At 38.6% G+C, this 22,994-nt stretch overlaps 1 pseudogene; it reads left to right on the top strand.

Annotated features, from left to right (window-relative positions):
* The first annotated feature begins 576 nt into the window (after window positions 1-576).
* LOC118027003 lies at window positions 577-22,431 on the top strand (annotated as a pseudogene).
* The last annotated feature ends 563 nt before the right edge of the window (window positions 22,432-22,994 follow it).

Here is a 22,994-nt window from a genome sequence, read left to right as displayed (position 1 = left end):
CTGGGAAAGAAGCAACTTTACCCTAGTGTTGACTAAGTATATTTTCAAGTGCACTTTCAAGGAAATGACTTTTGGCGTTCAATCTGTCAACTATCGTTTACTATTTTGGCCTCTAAACGAAATACAGTATTAAATTCCCTATCCAATTTTTTTGCCAGTAGTTCTCAAACACTTTTACAGGCCCCTGTTCCATGGAGAAGAAGGGGAGTGATAACAAAGAATTGGTAACAATGAAATGCTATTAAAAAGTAGAAAAGTAAGGGTGCCTGGGTGGCTCAGTCAATTAAGTATCTGACTCTTGTTTTGGGCTCAGGTCATGATCTCAAGGTGGTGAGATCAAGCTCCACATCAGGCTCCACACTCAGCTGGGAGTCTGCTTCTCTCTCTCTCTCCCCATCTCCCTCTGCTCCTCCCCCCCACTTGTGCTCTCTCCCTCTCTAAAATAAATAAATCAATCTTTTAAAAAAAAAGTAGAAAATCAGTACACACACAAAAATAAAAGGTCAGGAAAAGTAAATTTTAAGGTCAAGTCTACAAATGTATTAAATAATGCATTCATTCCAGGAAGTATAAATCATGGTTAGTTCAAGGCAACACTACATTCACAGTGATAATACAGAGTCCTTCCTGAAAATGGCAGTAATTCCAACTATCTACATGGACATGTTAAAAGAATTTGGCTGCTGTGGTAAGTAGCCTCTAAGATGGCCCTCAGTGATCCCCATTCCTTGGAATCCACACCCTTGAACGAAAGCTGGTCTTTCTGGAAGATACTTGAGACTTAACTCCATATCTAACCAAAAGGTGAGAGCCCATCAGAAAAATTTTACTCATTCATACTATATGCAGTACAGAGCTCCATTTTTTAGCTCTTCTCTGAAAGATTCAACTGTCAGTAAGAAGAGGCAGTGCAAACTCTAGCTATGACTGAAACCTTTTAATTTCCTACCCAAAAATTATATACATCTTAAATATACCTCCATGTTCTCTCATAAGAATATCATTCATCCCCACATGAACTTTGAGAAATCTTGGAAGGATAGAAATAACATGTTAACATGGTAGTCATACTTTGAAGCTCCTGGGATATGCCCATTATTTCATATAATTCTTACAACTTCATAAAGAACATTGATTAGCACCTTCAAAAAAAAAAAAAAAAAACCTGAGACACTTAGACAAGCACATTATTCAAGGTTTTATCTAGCAATTGATAGAATAGGGCTTGTATACGAGTCTACCTATCACATTCTGAACTGCCTTTTTCCCACGGCCCTATTCCCATACCTCAAAGATATGCTTGAAGAAGGCAGCCCCCAACTACCCAAGGGGTCTTTCAGGCCCTTTCAGATGTCATCAGCTATCATAAATCCTTGTTTCCTCACAGGATCAATAGATTTCCTTGCATCTTTCATTATTAGCAATGCATCTGATTGTTTTAGAATTCTCCAAAAAGTATTAGATTATCTTTTCAAAGGATGAACCCCTTTAACGGATGTCTTTCCAGTGGTACAGAATGGCTTTTCTTTGTATCTTCTGTCAATTTCTTCTCTCTGTCTGTCTCTCCTACTGCCAGATGTGTGTTCCTTTCATATTACTGAAGTGTTCACATTCTATTTTGGTTTTATGCCCTCCATTAACTCTAGCAACTCTTTCATCTCTAGACCTGCAGAATGTGTGGGGAAGTGCTCCTTAAGCCTTCTCTGTCTCTCAAGCATGCTGTATAGTCTGTTTATGATGCTGGCGTTCACCTTTGGCAGGAAAGAGGAACTCTCCCACCAGCCACTTAAACAGCCTTCCAGCTTTGAATCCTCCTACTTAGGGCTGGCATTGGTAACATAAATCTTGCCTCTTAGGGCACAGTGCTTAACTTGCTTGGCTAACTGTGCAATAGGAAATGGATACATACATTGTTTTCTATGTAAGCTGGTTTGAACAGGGCTTCATGTTAAGTTTCCATATGGGAAAGAATGGGTAGGGATGGCAGGGTTATTTTTCAATTTGGGCTCCATCCCCCTATAGAGGAAAGAACCTCTGCTGGCCAGCTAAGCTGCATATTAATTCTTTAACCCACCCTTTCTGGAAAGGAAACTGTTCTCTCAGGTGAGCAAGCCCTTGAGTAAGGAAATTGCCCTATGAGTTCAATGCACAATTGCATTCTGCTGCAATATTGCTAGTTGAGAAAGAAGACCTGGGTAGATAATTAGAATTCCATTACCCTCTATTCTAATGTTTGCCACAAAATACTTCTTAAATATTTATTGAGTGGAAATTTAAGAGTAAATTAATAAATATGAGAGTTAAGTTATCCCAGTGTACCTGTGGAAGACAACAGCAATTTTTTCAGCCAGATATTTGATGGAACTTAGCAGCATCAGGAGCTTCCCAACCGATCTCTCCTTTCCAAAGGTGGGATTGGGCGTTTAACTCAGGCATTTTTAGAAGCTAAGAAGAAATATCAAATATCCCAGGACTTTCATATTCACTGAAGATAATTAGGCATAATATAGGAAGGAACTTTGTTTCATGCAACATCAGTTTCCATGGCCCCCTTTTCCTTCAGCTAGTATTTATTAAGTACTTGGTATGGAACAGGTACTATGGTAAGCCCTGGGCCTAGAATAGTGAACAAAACCTAACCTAGTCCCTATTCCAGTGTGGGGACTGGCATTAATCAAACACTCACAGTATCTTTTTAAGCTGAAATAAACATTCTGGACAAAAAGGAATATGGAGTAGATGGAGGGCAGGACTGGTGCATAATGAGATCTGTGATTTTTTTTTTTAAACATAATTGCTGAATGTAGAAAATCAATTGGAGGAAACCCAAGTAATTACTCAGTAGTAAAATGTTCTGTCGCTTTGCAAGGGAACTGACTTTTCATATTAATTAATAAAAGTACACATAGAAGAAACCTCATTTTATGTACACTTGTCTGAACTTCAAAAAAGAAATTTTATATTCTATGTGGGAAAAGTAGTTCAGGCAAAACTACTATGTTCATGGTACTTTTTATGTTTATTGTGTATTCTTTTTATGCATGTTTTAACCGGAGTAGGGTCTGAGTGGGTGATAAGCAAGCACCCTTTGTTAAAACTTGCTCTACTCATTTGCTCTATAATGTTTCAGAATATGGCTACCAGTGGGACTAGATTCAACTAGTTATTATTTCTGAATCAAAGTATTAGGTCAACATGGATCCTTAAAATAAACCATAATATAAAATATACCATCACAGTAGATTCCTCTAATTATTTCCAGGAAATAACATCGACAGGAAATTCAGCTAACAAACATGATATAGAAATGTTAAATTAGAATAGTACAAGAAAATAACTTTCTCCTAAAAGTAACTTAAATAAAATATATTTCAAAATGTTTAATGAGACAGCTCTCCCATCTTTATCTTTCCATCTTTATATAATATATATTTGTATATGTGCTGTCTCTGAAAATTCCATTATTCTTCCACTATTCTTCTATGATCTTTTCCTATTTAACCTCAAATTAATTGAAACACCACTGTTTGCTTACCACTCCCTATACAGTCTAAAGTTTAGAAAGTCCCTGACATTATATTTACTTCCTTCCCTTGCATTTGATCTTTTCTACTTCACTAGGTATGAGCTAGAAATACTCTCATTACAAATGACATCAAAGTTTACCACACAGGGAAAGTATACTTAACCAAAATCAGAATTATTTTCTACCTATTAATTATGAATTTGAAAAGCATTCATCATACTAGCTATACACATATAATTATTGGTTATTTTATGTTGAATTCAAATACATATAAATTAATTGGATAGTTCCACAAAGAGATACTATATGATTAAATGTACATTTACATGTAAAATTTTATAAAAACTATTAACATATCATTGTAAAGTACAGATTCCTTAAAATCATTCCAAATTTATGAATGTTATAAAACTTGTTTTGATGTGGTATTAAACTAAAAGAAACAATAAATACATTCACTTTCTTTCCAAAGGCTTTTAAGGAGCATACAGGTTTTTTTTTTTTTTTTTTGAAGATTTATTTATTTAGTTATTTGAGAGAGAGAGCATGAGCAGGGAAGGGGCAGAGGGAGGGGGAGAGAATCTCAAGCAGACTCCCTGCTGAAAGAGGACTCCATCCCAGGATCCCTAGATAATGACCTGAACAGAAATCAAGAGTTGGACACTTAACCGACTGAGCCACCCAGGCGCCCCAAGGAGCATACAGTTTATAAAACACTGTGTGGATCAAAATCCTCAAGATGCTAAGAAGAACATCTGCAAAAATTCTGTTTTTTGTTTTTGTTTTTGTTTTATTGTGGTAAGTAAACACAAGATAACCACAAAGGGAAACATGTCTTATAAAACCGTATTCTTACGAGCCAGATCTTCAATATTAAAAGGAAATTATATCAATTGCAATAACATTTAAAGCACTGAAGGGCCCTTCTCATGAGATTATTTTAATTTTTTTTTTAAAGATTTTATTTATTTGCGAGAGAGAGAATGAGAGACAGAGAGCATGAGAGGGAGGAGGGTCAGAGGGAGAAGCAGACTCCCTGCTGAGCAGGGAGCCCTATGTGGGACTCGATCCCGGGACTCCAGGATCGTGACCTGAGCCGAAGGCAGTCGCTTAACCAACTGAGCCACCCAGGTGCCCATCATGAGATTATTTTAATATGAAAAGCTGGCAACACTTTTTAATAGGGAATGCTGTTTTAAAAGGCATTTGAAAAACAATCTTATCAGCAAAATTAGTGCTTCCCATTTTGGACAAGAAATATTGCAAGACATCTGTATTTGTTTTAATGTTGCCAAAAGATGGTGTTATTGTTTCAGCTGACCCACTGACTTAAAATCATTTGCTTCCTAAGAGTTGGGGGTGGGGAGGCTAAGCAGGGGAGAGAAGGAGAGGTCCTCCTCAAGAATCCATCATAATATAAGAGCCTATTCTTTGCCAAATCTACTTATTTTCTGAAAATTAAATTCCTTCCGAATAACTGAGTATAAGAACTGACCTTACTAATGATGTATTTATGGAGTGCTGTGTTTTAATTTTTTTTAATTAAAATCTTCTGGCCCTTAATTATAAACAAGAAGGAAGACACCTACTTTAAAAAATAATAATCAAGAGCATGATGTAGTGAAAAAGGAAAGCAGAGGCAAGAGGTCTGTACTTTCATTGACTCTTTAGTCACTGATTTGCTATATGACCTTGAAAAGTCAAGGAATGACTTGACGCCAGACTCTCTTTACTCATTTGTGAAGTGAATACATATAGTAATGGTTACCAGCTGGTTCCAGGATTGATGAGTTTGGGTGTGATCCTCCCATGTTACAGAAATACACCCCAGCTAGGCCTGGCTGAGCCTATTACCAAAAGGAACGGGTATATCACGAAGCATCAGGCCTGTGCCAGGCACCACACAGGATGCCACCCAGCTGAAGGCGGTCCAAGATGGAAACTAGGAAGATCCTGAACCTGCCTCCTGCAGACTCACCAAATCTATAGCTACACATGGAAAATTCCCTCAGAAAAAGACCTGAAAACTTGCTAAACATTTCCTTCTCAGCCGCAAATGAGAAAAGGGGAGGAGAGGCTGAGATGCAGTCTGATCATAAACCCCAGCCCCAGCACAGCAACTCACAATCAGAAGAGAACTTACAAATCCAGAGCTGCCTTCTGAGGCATGAAAGGTTGGTACCCCACATCAGGCACCTCAACTTTTACAATCTGCACCTGAAAGATGAGACCCCGAAATATCTGACTTTGAAAACCAACAGGGCTTTTGTCCACAAGACCCAAAGGGCCGTAGCAAACAGAGAAACTGCCCTTAAAGGGATCATGTGCAGACTCACTCGCCCCCGGGCCCCAAGCAGAAGTGGAAGTTTGAAAAACATCCAGTCTATACGTGATGGAGATGCACTTGCTAATCTTAAAGTGTCCACCAGATGGGCAGAGGCCTGTTAGGATACTCTCTGGGGAATAAGGTGCAGGCAGGTGTCACTCCTTGTTAAAGCCAATACGTGTCAGGCAACTTTTTTTTTTAAATTCTGGGGGTGCTTTCTTCACGCTCTCCCTCTGCAGTGCTCCACAATGCCGGTTTCTCTGCGGTGGGGTGGGAGTGGGGGCTTTTATACACACAGCTGATGCCCTGGTTTTTATGTCTGGTGTCCTGGTTTTTGCAGCTGTAACCCAGGGAGCACCCTTTGAACTCCCGGCTCTAGTGGTCAGGGAGACTTGCATTCCTGGGTCCCATGAAACTGTAACAGTCAGACAGTTCTTCCCAGACTACCACACTCAGGGCACTGCACAGATAGCAACTAAAACACACTCCCTGTTTTTCTGATAAAGAGGCCTATTTGGTTGTCTGGGAGCTTTGGCCTGAAGGGCAGGCTTCTGGTTGAGCTCACTGTATGGAAGCCTACCAAGGTGCTCTGAGGGAAGGAGGCCAGCAGATTGAGTCTTTGTGCTTTCCCTCTGCCTTGCTCCTTCTCACTGGCATCTTTGTCTGATTTCCTGATTTTTGTAGCTGCTGCCAGGGGACATGTCTACATCACCTGGTTCTGGTGCCCAGCAGGGTTTATGCTCATAGGTCCTACAGGACTGTGTATATTTGCATACTTTAAAAGTTGTTGCCCGAGGCTTTGGCTTCTAATCAGTCTGATTCTAAGTGCTGAGATCTCCCCCTCTGGAACACTGACAGTTCTTGGGACACCCTCACAACTGGGAGCCATGAAAAATAAACTAGGCTGCTTAGATAATCACAAAGATTCAAAAGACTACTAAGAGCTAGGGCAAGGTTGAATGATAAGGTTTCATCTCTCCTACATGAGGCCATTCTTTCAAGACTGGAAGAGGTGGCTATTAGACCTAATACATGGAAACACAGAGAGTCAAGCAAAATGAGGAAACAGGGGAATATGTTCTAAATGAAAGTACAAGACAAACCTCCAGAAAAAAGATGAAACAGAGATAAGGAAACAGAGATAAAGAGTTCAGAGTAATGGTCATAAAATTGCTCACCAAACTAATGAATGAACACAGTAAGAATTTCAACAAAGTGATAGAAAGTGTAAGAAAGTACCAAACATAAGTCCCAGAGCTGAAGAATACAATAACTGAACTGAACATTACACTAGAGGGGCTCAACAGCAGATTGGATGAAGCAGAGGAAAGGCAGCTCGGGTGAGTGTGTGGAGAATGAAGCTGGCGCACTGGGAGATAGGCCCTCTCCCAGTCACTGCAGAACCAGGAGCAGAGAGGGCAACAGTGAAAGCGGGGAGAAAAAGGGAAAAGAGGGACACAAATCTAGCACATTTTGAGCACCTACTATAAAATGCAGATAGCCATAGTACTTCAGGGTGAAATCATGAGAATTAAAGAATTTGACTCTTTTTGGAAAAACCTTAGCAAAATTCCTGAAATACGAAAGTGCTAAAAAAAAAAATTGGTTTTATGGAGGTGGCTTGGGATCCAGATGGACTAGGTTCAGATTCCTATTCCAATATATTATCTATTTAACTAATTAATTTCCTTTTGTCTCAGTTTCCTTAGTTATAAAATGAAAGTAAAGATACTACCTACTCACAGGGCTGATGCAAGGCTAAATATGTTAATAACGGCACAGCACAAAGAACAGTGCCTGGCACCACTAAGCCATTCAATAAGTGTTATAGTTACAGTGAGCTTATCACTTCCCGCCAGATTCTGTGCATGATGCTTTCACAAGATTATCTCATTTTCCATGTCCAATTAATGTTCTCTGGGGCGAAAAAGGCTATATGGTAATTTGTATTCTCTTGGAGAAAGATATCACGAGGATGGTATTATGTTTCCGACCTAAAGAAATCTAATACAAAATAATTTTAAAGTAGATAGTACTCTGCAGTATGCTAATCTTGAAATACCATAATGAAAAAATATCCATTGATGTCTTATTTATTCCACAGATGTTTACTGTTTACTATGTGCCAGACATATGTTGAAACTCTATATGCAGAATATTGAAGAGATTTCTTTTGAAAAGCTCTTTTTTATTATCTGATGAAGGTTAAGATCAGAATAAACTTTCTACCAAGTACATTATATTCATTAATTTTATCCCCAGGAGACTTTTTTTCCTTCTAGTTTTTTACTTCCTTTCTAAAAGACATTCAGCTTCCTGTTCACTTTGGTCTCTGCAATCAGTCCTTGTTAGTCTTTTCATTCCCATCTCGGGATGCTTCTCCTTTAGGAAGCCTCCATCAATTTTGATCCCTTTGTTGCCAGGCTTTGTATCATGGCCTGAGCACAGATAACGCTGAATTAACCATGGCAGGAGGACTGTTGTTATATAACAAACCATACCCAAACTTAGTAGCTTGAAATAACAGGTCACTTCATTTGCTCATGATTCTGTGAGTAAACTGGGCAATTCTGGTCTGGGCCAGCTTGATGGATCTCTACAGTTAGATGGTAACTCAGCTGGGGCTGATGGTCTAGAAATGGCCTTATTTATAGCTAGGTGGTTCTAGTATGCCTCATCTCTGGAAGAAGGGGCGACTTGTTTTTGCTTCATGTAATTTCCCATCCTCCAGTAGGTTATTCCTGGTTTCTACCCACAAGTTCTGAAAAACAGAAAAGCAAGTCCCCAGGTACAAGCACTTTTTAAGCCTCTGCTAACATCAAGTTTACTTGTGTCCCACTGGCAAAAAGAAGTCAACAGTTGAGCCCAGATTCAAGGAGAGGAAAAAATAGATTCCTCATCTTAATTGGAGGAGTTTTGCAAAGAGGCAGCATACAGAGATGGGAAGAATTTATGACCAGTGTGCACAAGAGGCTAAGCCTAAAAGAAAAAAAAAACGGCAAGACATCACAAATGTTGGAGAAAAATAAAATTTTTGATATTTGAAAATTCAAAAAAGCATTAAAGTGATTATAATGAAAAAATCAGTACTGAGTTAGATTGCCTTACACTTATAAATGATATAATATCTTGATGTTTTCAACCAAGTGGGATTTATTCCTGGGCTGCCAGGTTGGTTCCACATCCACATATCAATCTATGTGATACAGTACATTAATAAAAGAAAGAACAAGAACCATATGATACTCTCAATAGATGCTGAAAAAGCATTTGACAAAGTACAGCATCCTTTCTTGATTAAAACTCTTCACAGTGTAGGGATAGAGGGTACATACCTCAATATCATAAAAGCCATCTATGAAAAACCCACAGAGAGTATCATTCTCAATGGAGAAAAACTGAGAGCTTTTCCCCTAAGGTCAGTAACATGGCAGGGATGTCCACTATTACCATTGCTATTCAACATAGTACTAGAAGTCTTCAGCAGTCAGACAACAAAAATAAATAAATAAATAAAAGGCATCCAAATTGGCAAAGAAGAAGTTAAACTCTCACTCTTTGCAGATGATATGATATTTCATGTGGAAAACCCAAAAGACTCTACCCCAAAACTGCTAGAACTCATACAGGAATTCAGTCAAGTGGCAGGATGTAAAATCAATGCACAGAAATCAGTTGCATTTCTATACACCAACAACACTCAGAAGAAAGATAAATTAAGGAGTCGATCCCAGTTACAACTGCACCCCAAACCATAAGATACCTAGGAATAAATCTAACCAAAGAGGCAAAGATCTGCACTCAGAAAACTATAGACTACTCATGAAAGAAATTGAGGAAGACACAAAGAAATAGAAAAACGTTCCATGCTCATGGATTGGAAGAACAAATATTGTGAAGATGTCAATGCTACCTAGAGCAATCTACACATTTTATGCAATCTCTATCAAAATGCCATCAACTTTTTTCAAAGAAATGGAACAAATAATCCTAAAATTTATATGGAACCAGAAAAGACCCCGAATAGCCAGAGGAATGTTGAAAAAGAAAAGCAAAGCTGGCGGCATCACAGTTCTGGACTTCCAGCTCTATTACAAAGCTGTCATCATCAAGACAGTATGGTACTGGCACAAAAACAGACACATAGATCAATGGAACAGAATAGAGAGCCCAGAAATGGACCCTCAACTCTGGGGTCAACTAATCTTTGACAAAGCAGGAAAGAATGTCCATTGGAAAAAAAGACAGTCTCTTCAACAAATGGTGTTGGGAAAATTGGACAGCCTCATGCAGAAGAATGAAACTGGACCATTTCCTTATGCCACACACAAAAGAGACTCAAAATGGATGAAAGACCTAAATATGAGACAGGAATCCATCAAAATCCTTGAGGAGAACACAGGCAGCAACCTCTTCGACCTCAGCCACAGCAACTTCTTCCTAGAAACATCACCAAAGGCAAGGGAAACAAAGGCAAAAAAGGAACTATTGGGACTTCATCAGGATAAAAAAGCTTTTGCACAGAAAAGGGAACAGTCAACAAAACTAAAAGATAACCGACAGAATGGGAGAAGATATTTGCAAATGACAAAACAGATAAAGGGCTAGTATCCAAAATCTATAAGGAACTTATCAAACTCAACACCCAAAGAACAAATAATCCAATCAAGAAATGGGCAGAAGACACGAACAGACATTTCTGCAAAGAAAACATCCAAATGGCCAACAGACACATGAAAAAGTGTTCAACATCACTCAGCATCAGGGAAATACAAATCAAAACCTCAATGAGATACCACCTCACACCAGTCAGAATGGCTAAAATTAACAAGTCAGGAAACGACAGATGTTGGCGAGGATGCGGAGAAAGGGGAACCCTCCTACACTGTTGGTGGGAATGCAAGCTGGTGCAGCCACTCTGGAAAACAGTGTGAAGTTTCCTCAAAAAGTTGAAAATAGAGCTACTTTACGACCCAGCAATTGCCCTACTGGGTATTTACCCCGAAGATACAAATGTAGTGATCCAAAGGGGTATGTGTACCCCAATGTTTATAGCAGCAATCTCCACAATGGCCAAACTATGGAAAGAGCCTAGATGTCCATCAACAGATGAATGGGTGAAGACAATGTGGTGTACACACACACACACACACACACACTGGAATATTATGCAGCCATCAAAAAATGAAATCTTGCCATTTGCAACGATGTGGATGGAACTACAGGGTATTATGCTAAGCGAAATAAGTCAGTCAGAGAAAGACAATTATCATATGATCTCACTGATAGGAATTTGAGAAACAAGACAGAGGATCATAGGGGAAGGGAGGGAAAAATGAAACAAGATGAAACCAGAGAGGGAGACAAACCATAAGAGACTCTTAATCTCAGGAAACAATCTGAGGGTTGCTGGAGTGGAGGGGGGTGGGAGGGATAGGGTGGCTGGGTGATGGATATTGGGGAGGGTATGTGCTATGATGAGTGCTGTGAATTGTGTAAGACTGATGAATCACAGACCCGTACCCCTGAAACAAGTAATACATTATATGTTAATAAAAAAAAATCTTGATATCTTAAATTACATATGGAGCAAACATGGGCACCAATTTCTTTTCATGATTCAGTGTCTTAGTCTATTTGGGCTGCTAAAACAAAATACCACAGACTGGATGGCTGGGGTCTGATTGCTCCCACACTGGGCTAGGACCCCTGTTTTAGACTCTCAGAGATTCACATCGTCTTCGTAGCACTCATCACAATTGTAACTAATCACCATTATCAGTTCTCCCAGTAAACTGCAATTTCCATGAAGACATGGACCATGCCTGTCTTATACCCTGTTGTATGTATCACCAATGACTGACCAGTAGTGGACCCTTATGGGGGATAGTTAAATGAATGGCAAAGCAGGAAAGGGGAAAGAACAAAGAGATAAGTATACAAACATATCTTTGAAATTGATTGAAAGGATGTGAACTAAGTAAGGAAATAAAGAGGCCTGCCTGCACAAGTTAACAAAGGGAATGATTATCCACCGAGAGAATGATAACAAATAAAGATGTATTTGGGAGGAATTAAAGTAGAAAAAGGGAATGAGCAAAGATTTCCCATTTTGAGGATTAGAAGGCCCAAAGTGAAACTGAGCCCAAGGGTGGCTACAGTGGAGGTAAGTAGGACTTTGGGCAATGAAAGCGGTTGATAGATCAAAAAGCCAGAAACAGTACGGTAGGCCTGGGCAAGGGGGGCACCCACCCTGTGAGGGCTATTCTCTGGCCTTCCTCCAGCCCTGCTCCTTCCCAAAAGGTAGGGAGTCCACCCAGTGTCCATATACCTCCTTTTAGATCATATTTGGAATATCTGGGACCTGGAAACTCCATGCAAAGATCACTCTAGATGTCTGGCCTCCTGAGGATGGATCACACAGCTACAGCATACTCTCTGGATTAAGGGGAGAGGAAGACAGGACTGTTTGGGGCCAGTTTGGCCCAATCTGGAGTGTCTACACACTTTTACAAGGGTCTTGTGGTACAAGAGCAGGAGCAGGGGAAGAAAGAAAGAGTGAACATGAACTGGGGACCACCCAACCCACCAACTAGTGACATGGAACTCTGACAAGTCCAGGAATTCTAATCTTGAATCTGCCTTCCAGCTCTCAAATTGTATCTTTGTTTTCCGTATATTCCTTTGCTCTCCCTATAATAAAAGAGAATCCAGGCTTTCTAGGGCAGAAACAAGTTGGACACCAGCTAAATTGATGAAGTCAGAGATCTCAAACTGAGGCTTGGCTTATTAGCTTGACTTACAACTATTAAATACTTAAGTATATGACATATAGACCTCCATTTTTAATCTTGACACCAGCCCTGCAATGTTAGGGGTGGACCTGGACAGGATGTTTACCTTATACTAGAAAGCTATGATTCTTAAATGATCTTTCACTATGGGTTGATCTTGGCTGGTTATGGACTTCTTACTATCCATAACTCTTATTTTTATGTGGAAACTTAACTAGACTATTCCACAACCACTGGCTTAGGTTTAGAGTTCCACTTACTCTTTTCAGATGGATGCTGAGTCATGTATTTGCTCAGGAGTCCCTAGAGGCTAGAGGTTTTCTGAACTCAAGAGAAATAAGAAAATTGGGGAGAGATGAAGAACATACAGGCATATGGTATTTGATGATTTCAAAACCCTTTCATATATATTGTCCTAATTTGGTTCTTAGAACCACCCTGTAAAAATAGATAGGGAAGGTATTACTTCTTTACCTGACAGTTGAGAAAACTGAAACTCCAAGAGCTTGCACCATGATGGATAGCAGAACTAGAATTTGAACCTAGTCTTCAAATATCCTTTTATTTTTCATGTAAGGAAAGAGGTGATATATTTACAAAATTTGAGGGTTTTTCCTTAACAAAATAAGACATATAAACCTACAGTGAATACATATATGTAATCTCACCATGAGAAGATGTTGTAAGCACTTTTTGAAAAGATACAAATTCCTCTAGTTGGCTTCTGTTTGAAATCTCTCTGTCTTCATCAATTTGGCAGGTGTCCAACTGGCTTATGCCCTAGAAATTCTGCACTTTCTTTTATTAAGGGGAGAGAAAGGAAATAAAAGAAAAGGGGGGGGAATCAAAGGATATAATTTTAGGGATAGTTTTCATCTAATCCTTTATTTTTACTTGAGGTCACTGCAACTCAGAGAAGTTAAGTGAGTTGCCCTAAATCTCAGAGAGATAGAAGGAAGAGCTAGACCATGAAACCACATCTGATCCAGATCTCTGAGTCTTCCCTTCTTTCTGTGTCCTATGTAATAGTCTTTACTCCCTCCAGTTAATTTTATTTTTTTTTCTTAATTTCTCATCACCTTCTATTCTTTTTAACACAGTCTTTGCTACTAGTTTGAAACTATGTATAAGATATGCATACATATATCTTGTATGTTAACTATGTATAAGATATGCATACATATATCTTGTATATATTTTGTATATATATTTCTAGTGTACAAAATATTTCACATTATTTTCACTATGTATTACTTTAGATGCATAATTTATGTCCTTTTTATATTCATAATTATCATTTCTAGTGATCAAGGCATTGCATCAAGTTGATGACTCATAATTTATTTAACCCATTTCCCTATTACTTAAAATTAAGACCATTTTAATATTACCTATTATAGATAGAGCTCTCATGACCATTTTTATTAAGTATTTCTTTTATTCTACTGAATTATTAGGATAAATGTCAAAGAATGGTACTACTGAGCTAACGTGTAGAGGTATTTGTGTGGTTTGCATGTGATACTGTGATATACATTGAAAAATATATATCAAACCAACACTCTCAGCAGAGTACCAGTTTCAATCCAATCACTAATACTACAAATCATTTATCATTCTTTTTACTAGTTTCATAGGTATAAAAATTATGATAGTTTGCTTTACTTTATATTCCTTTCATTACAAATAAGACCAATATTTTTACTCTTTTTTTTTTTATTTATTTGCGAGAGAGAGAATGAGAGACAGAGAGCATGAGAAGGAGGAGGGTCAGAGGGAGAAGCAGACTCCCTGCTGAGCAGGTAGCCCGATGCGGGACTCGATCCCGGAACTCCAGGATCACGACCTGAGCCGAAGGCAGTCGCTTAACCGACTGAGCCACCCAGGCGCCCAATAAATTATTTTTACTCTCTTTTGATCCATTTCTATTTGCATTAGTTGTCCAAATTCTTTACATATTTATTATTGGGGGTCAAGATATTTTTCTTAAAAATTTGAATGACTCTTTTAATAGAATACATATGAACTCTTTTCTTGTTATATTACTAGAAATATTTTCCCAGTTTATTTTCCTTTTTGATTTAGTTTTGTAATCAATTTTCATACAGTTAAAATTTATCTGTTACATTGAACAAGAAAAACCAGTAGATACCCACAACTTTGTTTTTATTTCTCAACGTCTCTAAATTCTGTGGGCCAAGCTTCTCTTGCCCTTCAGACTTCTGGAGTCCATCCTAAAAACAAATAGTCTTGTGATCACTCTACTTCACAAAATCTGATATTCAGATTTAGGATGCCCAATAATATATAGTTCTGAAAACTGTGAACTTCATTTAGAGCATATCTTTTGTCCCCTCCCCCGATCAGGACCACTTCAGCCTGGAAACCTAGAGTATTTCTCTCATTTACTGTTCCCTGCCTAGTATTTCTACCGTTCCTTCCCTAGCTTGTTAACTTCAACTTCTCCTCCAGGATGAGTGTGCAGGGAGGGAGAAAGGTGAGAGTCAAGTAAGTCCTTAAATGACCAGTATGATGCCCTCTGGGCCTGGTAGTTGTGCAAGGGTAATTTTTTCTCCTATGTGCTCCCAACCAACTTTTGACCATCTCCTATCTGCAGTTCCTTTGATGTGAGAGCAGGTATCTGTAGGCATAATCCAGAGAGTTAGCCTTTCAGATTGGAAAGCTACCTCGTGATTCTTTTTTTGGAAGTCTGATTGACTGAGCCTTCGGCAGACCTTCCTGAACAGGGCCAAAGACAACTCAAGGCCTGCTTTTACTCACACACGGCCCACACCTGGTTCCCAGGAAGCCCTCAAGCATCCTTTGCCCTGTCAAACTGCGGGAGAGCTGGCCAGTCCCTGGGAGCCTCTCTCTTCCTCTGGCTCGTCGGCAGTCTGTCCTGAGGCTTTCTCCAGCAGCAGGCAGACACCAGACCACTTGAATCTCAGCAGTCGGCACCTCCCTCCCCAGGCCCATGTAGGCAGCAGGGTGCGGAGCTCTCAGGGCACACCAACAAGTTATTAAAACATCTCTTCACTCATACTCTCCAATGCCCACACGCTCTGACCCCCTTATTACCTTTGCATGGGTAAGAATGTTAAGAGTTGTCAAACTGGTTTTTAATAATCTCCTTTGAAAACTGGCACCTTGTTCTGGCACACCTCTTTGGAAAAATCACAGCTTTGAATCTTAGTGCCTTAGTTAAAACTTCTGATTTAATAGTCTATTATAAATATTTTATAATCATCTGTCATTGAAATTTCTGTATCATTTAAAAGCCAAAAAAGAGAAGAGTTTCCCTACATATATTTAATATAGTCAATTAAATTTTCTGTTGGGCTTTCTTTAACTTTTTTTTTTTCATTTAGCTCTCCAATTTCAACTAGATATGTTTTTCTCTTGGTATGTGCTATACGATGTGGATTAATTAATCTTTTTTGATGTGGTTATATAATTATCCAATTATTATGTTCATCATTCTAAATGCTTACTTTCTTTTATTTTGAAAAGTTTATTTTCACATATTGTTGTCCTATAGCATCGGATCAGTTTCTGGCCTCTCCTTTCTTTCACCCATCAGCATTAAATTACTGTTGTATAGTAAAAAGTCCTATCTATGGTCAGTAGGACCTTTATGTCATTTGGTAAGAGTTTATCATGCATATAAGAATAGTTCACAAACTGGGAGCTTTCAAACCAACGGTGGAATGAGGCTCAGAGGTATATGCTGATCAGATAGTTTATATAGTGACAGTGCAGAGGCTGTTTGTTCTTTACGATGATTGGTTATGGCTTTAGACTTTTCTTAGTGGTAGGGAATAGGTTAAAAGTGGTTACCTCGGGCACCTGGGTGGCTCAGTTGGTTAAGCGACTGCCTTCGGCTCAGGTTATGATCCTGGAGTCCCAGGATCGAGTCCCGCATCGGGCTCCCTGCTCGGCAGGGAGTCTGCTTCGTCCTCTGACCCTATCCCCTCTCATGTGTTCTCTCTCTCTCGTTCTCTCTCAAATAAATAAAATCTTTAAAAAAATAAAAAAATAAATAAGTAAAAGTGGTTACCTCATGCCAATTTTAGGGAACAGCTTTTGTCTGTTACTATTCTTATAAATATTATCATATGTTGAGTTCTGAATTATCATCGGACTGAGGTTTTATTGGAATAACATTATACTATTAATTAATTTAGGAATAATTATAATAGGAATAACAAATTAAAACAAGCCTTAATACTGCTTGCAATGGACAAAAGCTGTCCTATGTGCTTTCAAGTATTAACTCATTTAATTCTCAAATGACTGTGGTCGATTTAATTATTGGCCGCATTTCATCACCTTTTCTGGCATCCACAACCTTTTTATAGCGTCATCCTGAGAAGGATGTATTTCCCACCCCTTGACTCTGGGCTTAGTTGTAAGATTTGCATTGGCCAGTGAGATGTAAACAGGTAAACAGAGCCTTGATCTTGGTTCAGCTTGATCTCTTGTGCTTCAACTATGCCCTGAGAAGAATTTGTGTCCATCCCACTGATCCCAGGAGATGGGAAACAGTTGGAGCAGATCTGGCCCAGCAAATCCTCAAATCCATAAGAATATATTATTGTTGCTTTAAGCCTTTGAGTTTTGGGGTAGTTTGTTAGGTAGCATTGTTTGGTGATAGATAAGTAACATGCCACACTATGAAATAGGTATTATTATTATCTATATTTTACAGATGAGAAAAATGAGGCAAAGAGAGACTCAGCAACTTATTAGCTAGCAAGTGGGCAGTATGATTCCACAGTGCATGTTTTTGATCATCTTTATAACACTGAGTCCTTAGTTTGGAAAACAGTATATTCAAAACTGTGTATTCAAATATTTTCAACTCCAATATAAATATATACTTCTCTTTATAAAGATTTTGCACATGTCTCATCTAGTTCATCTAACACTTATATGATTTGATGATTATCAGTTTCTTTTAATACATTTTGAGTTAAAACCCCGTTTTCTTTCCAAACCTACTTAGTTCATCAACACTTCAATACTATAGAGCTCTATCATTGTCTATGTTGGTAAATTCAGAGAAAGAAAAAAGCTTTAGTAAGTTATTTGCAGAGACCTTATTCCAATGAATTAACACCTACTATGTTCCTCATCTCACTCTTCACTCTTGACTTTATTGACCTTTCTCACTTCCTGGTGTGTTAGTTCCCTGGTTCATAGCTATTTGATATTCTGTTCTCTTATGATGTCCTTCCCTTGTTTTTTCTTTGTACAACCACCTGATGTAACTTAACCTTAGTTTCTTCACATGTAAAATGGTAATAACAGCATCTATCTACATAGGTTGTGAAGAGCACTGGGATAGTTCATGAAAAACCACTTAGCATAGTACTGGCACTGTGCCATTACTGAGTAATGTTCAATGAAATTTGCCATCTTTGCTGTTACATTTCTCTTGCTACTTCTTGGCTTCCCTGTGGGCCCTATTTCATCTTCCCTATCCTAAATAGTTCTGTCCCCAGCCCTTTTCTCACTTCTTATTACCCAACTTCCCTTGGGAAATTTTACCCACCCTATCTAGATGTGTATACAATTTTCTCTCCTCCCTTGTTCTCTGAAGTCCAGACCCATATATCCACCTATCTACTGCACTCGTCTATTGGGATGCTTCACATATCTCAAGTTCAACAACACCAGAGTAATTTTTTCCATCTAGTCCTCAAATCTGCTAGTCCTTTCATGACTTCTACCATTATTAGTGGTACTACCATTCTGGCTATTTCCCCAAACCAGAAACTAGGTATAATCATTTATTCCTCCCTCATTTTTATTCTCCAATCACCAACTTCTATTGGTTTCTCCACTATATCTTATAAATTCATATGATTTTTATTCTTACGATTTACATGATTCTTATAGTCTTTAAATCATATGATTTTTATAAATTTATACAGTTTAAAATTGGGAATATGCTACTTTCTGGATGCCAGATCAGGCACTTACTCTTACTGAGTAGCCTTGACTCTAGATGTCACAGCTATCTAGCCTCATTGAGACCAGACACCAGAACATTTCAATCTCAGGAGGTCAGTACCTTAGACCTTAGACCTCTCTCATAGGGAGAATACTATGAATCCTGCCAAAAGACACCACTATAGACGAGCTGGATTTAGAACTCAGCTTTTCCTTCCAGTCTTTCCTTTAAGTGCATCTGAATCCAGCAGTGCCTGCATAGGCAATTGCCCCTGTCACTCACCCACTTAAGCTTCAATGCCTTTCCCTTCTTTTCTTGATCCTTGTGGCTTGGCTATCTCCCAACTTTAATTCTTCCGGTCATCTTACAGAAACTCACTGTTCAGCCCTCAGATGTTCTGACTCTAGATTTATCCACCCATTTTTCAGCTGTGTTTCCCATACTGTATTTGATAGATGGCACCAACCTCATCCATTAAGTAACCTATTAAAACTTTTTGATGATTTGGCTTCTAAATCAGTGGTTTTCAAAATTCTATACATACCAGAATCACCTGGAGAGCTTTTCTTAACATAGATATTACCAAACTCTGGATATTTTGATTTAGGTCTTGGGTGGAGCTGGGAATTTCCTTAAAAAAAAAAAAAAAAAAAAAAAAAAAAGGCCCTAAAGGAATCTGATGAACAGCCAAGTTTAGAAATTGATATTCTAAACAGAAAATTGCTATGTAAATAATAAAGAATTTTACTTACAATTTAAGCAGTAAGAACAGATTTTAAAATTATGGAAATGACCAGGTTTCCCCATTGTAAAAATTCTGTTTAAAAGTCTGCTTTCACACGTTTGCTGAATGAAAGATCTCTTCTTTGACAGTTCAGATTTTCTGAGTTTCTAATGTCAAAAACCTTGTTACTTTTGGGTAGCTATGTTTATACACTGTTGAAACTTTAGTGTCACTCACATTACTCAAATTATTACAGCTTATTTCAACAGAGACTTCCCAAGAAAGAGAAGTGATTTTTACTTAACAATTACTAAATCAGCTACTTAATGACCCTAATCATAGAGCTCTTGTTTCTTGAGACAATGGCTCAAAGCAGCCTTTGTTCTGTAGACTAAAAAAGAGTTAATAATGATGAATAAGGAATTGATTATATAGAATGCATATCAAAATGACTATATTAGGACAAATGTTTCTTTTAGACTGTGCATGAATTTAAACTTGGTGACTATTCCTTCATTTTTAAGTACTTAATGTACTTATAAACCCAAACAAGCTGCAACTGAGTTTTAAATCTTTTTAATAGTCTATAAGTCCTGGAGTGACTATTTTCACAACTTTTTAAGCCTACATTTAAAAAATTAGCTGTATCTTTTAAGCATCTAAGTACATGTTTAGTTGAAAATAAATGCCTATAGAGAAAGGGAAATAGGGTGGCAGGCATGCTCTCTTAGTAAGCAAAAACATAATAACAACAACTTATCTAGGTGTAACTACAACTACTTACCAGTAGTAAGCTAGGGCATTTCTGCCCATGCATACGGGGGGCTATGGGAAATGTCTTTATGGTGAGGATTAACATGGAAGTCTCAAAGAAATACTGTGTGACTATCCATTTTAGTGTTTGTCTGTGATTTTCTTAGCTTCTGCATTTACTGATAAGCTCCTCATATCCACTCCTTTATTCCACCCTGGCATCCACTACCCATGGTCTGTCCCCTAAAGAGCCCCAGGCCACACTGTGATCTTACTCTGATCTCCCTCTCTGATGGTGACCTTCCTGACAATACATTCTATTATTTCTTTTCTTTTTCCATCATCCCATCAAAGAAGGTCCTATACTGAGTCCCTGATTCCTTTGTCACTTGTTTTCCTCTTAGGTGATTAATTACTTCTTCCTAAACTTTTAACAAATGCCCCTCTCCCAGAAGATGATGTAATAATCTTTAAGGAATATATTGCTGTAGAAATTTCACACTGTGGCAGTTGTGTGATACTAGTCTTTACTCCCTCAAATCTCTCCCTAAAATTGTCCTGGGATATCTTTTCCTATATTTTCATCATGTCTTGCCCTAACCAAAAAAACTTTAATAGACTTAGTGCTCTCAGGGTAAAATTCAACTCTTCAAATTTTTATGGACTGAAGCCACTTATTTGTTGCTTCTATGTCTATAAATCCATCCCAGAAAGGACCTTAATATGATTTACTTAAGTATTTTTTCATGTTATGTCCTGCACAAAGGACCTCATCACTCCTAATGCCCTCAAATCAAGTTCCAGCCCTTTATACCTTTTCAAAGCTTCCCATATCTGATGTGATCTGAATTTCCTAACATCATATACCAGTCTCTCCCAGTCCAAATGTGTCTCAGCCAGTTGGTCTTCTCTTTCCTTTTACCGGAAATGCCCTTCCTGTAACTTCCTCTCTTCTTTCCCAAATTTTGATTGTCCTTTAAGGCATACTTTCAGTCCCACCTCCTGATTAAGCCTCACCTGAATAATCAGTCCACACTAATTTCATCTCCAAGCAATTCTATTTCCTCTCTCTCTCTTTACTGAATCAAATAGTACCTTTAATTTTTATAATGCCATTTCATAACTAGAGGATTGTGTAATATGACTATATCTAAGCTGAAATAAACCTATGGTGTGGTTCCATAGGTGAAGCTGATGCCTGAACACCAGAAATGCTGGCTCTAAAGTCAGGAAAAAACAGCTAAGTTATAGAGGGTCTTTAACCTGGGATTTCATGAGGACACTGGAACTACTGCTTAGAGTGCATGAAACTCAATCCTGTAATGAGAAATGCGAAGTTTATGTGCTTATAATACCAGTGTATGTACAGTAAAGCATAGAGCATTCAACAGCCTCTGATTTCATTCTCAAGGTATTCCTTGTGGATGTGGGAATAACCATTATCCATTTCCCAGTTTGGCTAGGGCACCCAATCAATGGATTTTCCCTTTGAGTCACATCCCATTTGGTCTGCTGTAGCATGACTGTTAGTGTGCCTTGGCTCTTACTACTAATTGCAAATAGTCTTTAGTCTCCCTTAATATTAGTACTGTTTACTCTAGAAATGGCATTTTTAGGGCCAGAATTCTGCCCTTCTATCCTCAATGTGGAGAGCATGCATGCCTTGTGTGAAGATTGGAATTCTCTAACTCTGGCAGCTGTGTTCTCTCTGTGCTGTGTGGCTAGAAAAGATCTTAATGTCCACTTGTGGGAAGATTATCTTTTGAAAAACATGGGTTTTGAAGACAGACAGATTTGCAAGTCTAAGTTTCCTGTAAAAAGGGCATAACAGGTTTTCCTCAGCTGCCACTAAGGTGCTCTGTTCTTCTGCGGAAGCTAAGGCCAGGGTGGGGTGAGGCTCTCACTTCATCCTGTGACTATTACCTTGCCCGGCAGCATCCATTCAGCCCTCATCTGCACCAAGGCCTCCAGCTGGGAGCTCACCTGCTTCTACTCAGCCCTCATCTGCACCAAGGCCTCCAGCTGGGAGCTTGCCTGCTTCTACTCAGTCCTCATCCTGCACCATGATGAGGTGAGGCTCACAAAGGATAAGAGCCCTGCCTCATTAAAGCAGCGGGTGTAAATGTTGAACCTTTCTGGCTGGGCTTGTTTGCAAAGTCTCTTGCCAATGTCAACATAGGAGCCTCATCTGCAAGGTAGGGGCTAAGGGACCTGTCCCAGCAGCTGGTGCCACACCAGCAGAAGGTCCTGCCCGCTCCACCACTGCTGTCCCAGCTGAGAAGAAAGTGGAAGCAAAGAAAAGAAGAATCAGAGAAGTCTGACGATGACATGAGCTTTGGTCTTTTTTACTAAACTTCTTCTGTAATCTGTTCAATAAAAAGCTGAACTCTTAAAAAAAAGGGGGGGTGGATACGAAACAAAATAACATTTCCCTCAGTTTAAAGGTTACTTCCCTGTACCACTCACCCATTAACCACACCTAGTCTACGTCAGATTTCTTTGTTTTAAAATTTCTTTTAATTTTGTTCCTTTGCTTCAGAATACTGCAGAATAGTAGGTAACCTCTGGAGTTTGGGGGTGATTCATTGATCAGCGTATCTCTTCCCATCAATGTAAGTTCCACAAGAGCACACGCTGTGCCTGATTTAGTTAACCATTACTTTCCCAGCTACTAGCATTAGCCCAGCTCCTCAGATATTTATTGAATGGAAGAATACCTCATAAAATTGGTAGGGAAGGAAAAGCGATAAAGTATGTAAAGCACAATATGAACACCATAAGGAATATGTGTGTGTATATTTATGTATGTGTATATACATATATAAAATCAGTATATAGCGCACTATGGTTACCACATGGTAAGCCATAAATGTTAACATTATCATTATTTACTCTTGCTTGAAATCTGAACTGAA

The sequence above is a fragment of the Mirounga leonina genome, unplaced genomic scaffold (assembly GCF_011800145.1).
Source record: "Mirounga leonina isolate KUSES-001 unplaced genomic scaffold, KU_Mleo_1.0 Mir_357, whole genome shotgun sequence".
NCBI lineage: Eukaryota > Metazoa > Chordata > Mammalia > Carnivora > Phocidae > Mirounga > Mirounga leonina.
This window is presented reverse-complemented; position numbering and strand designations above follow the sequence as displayed.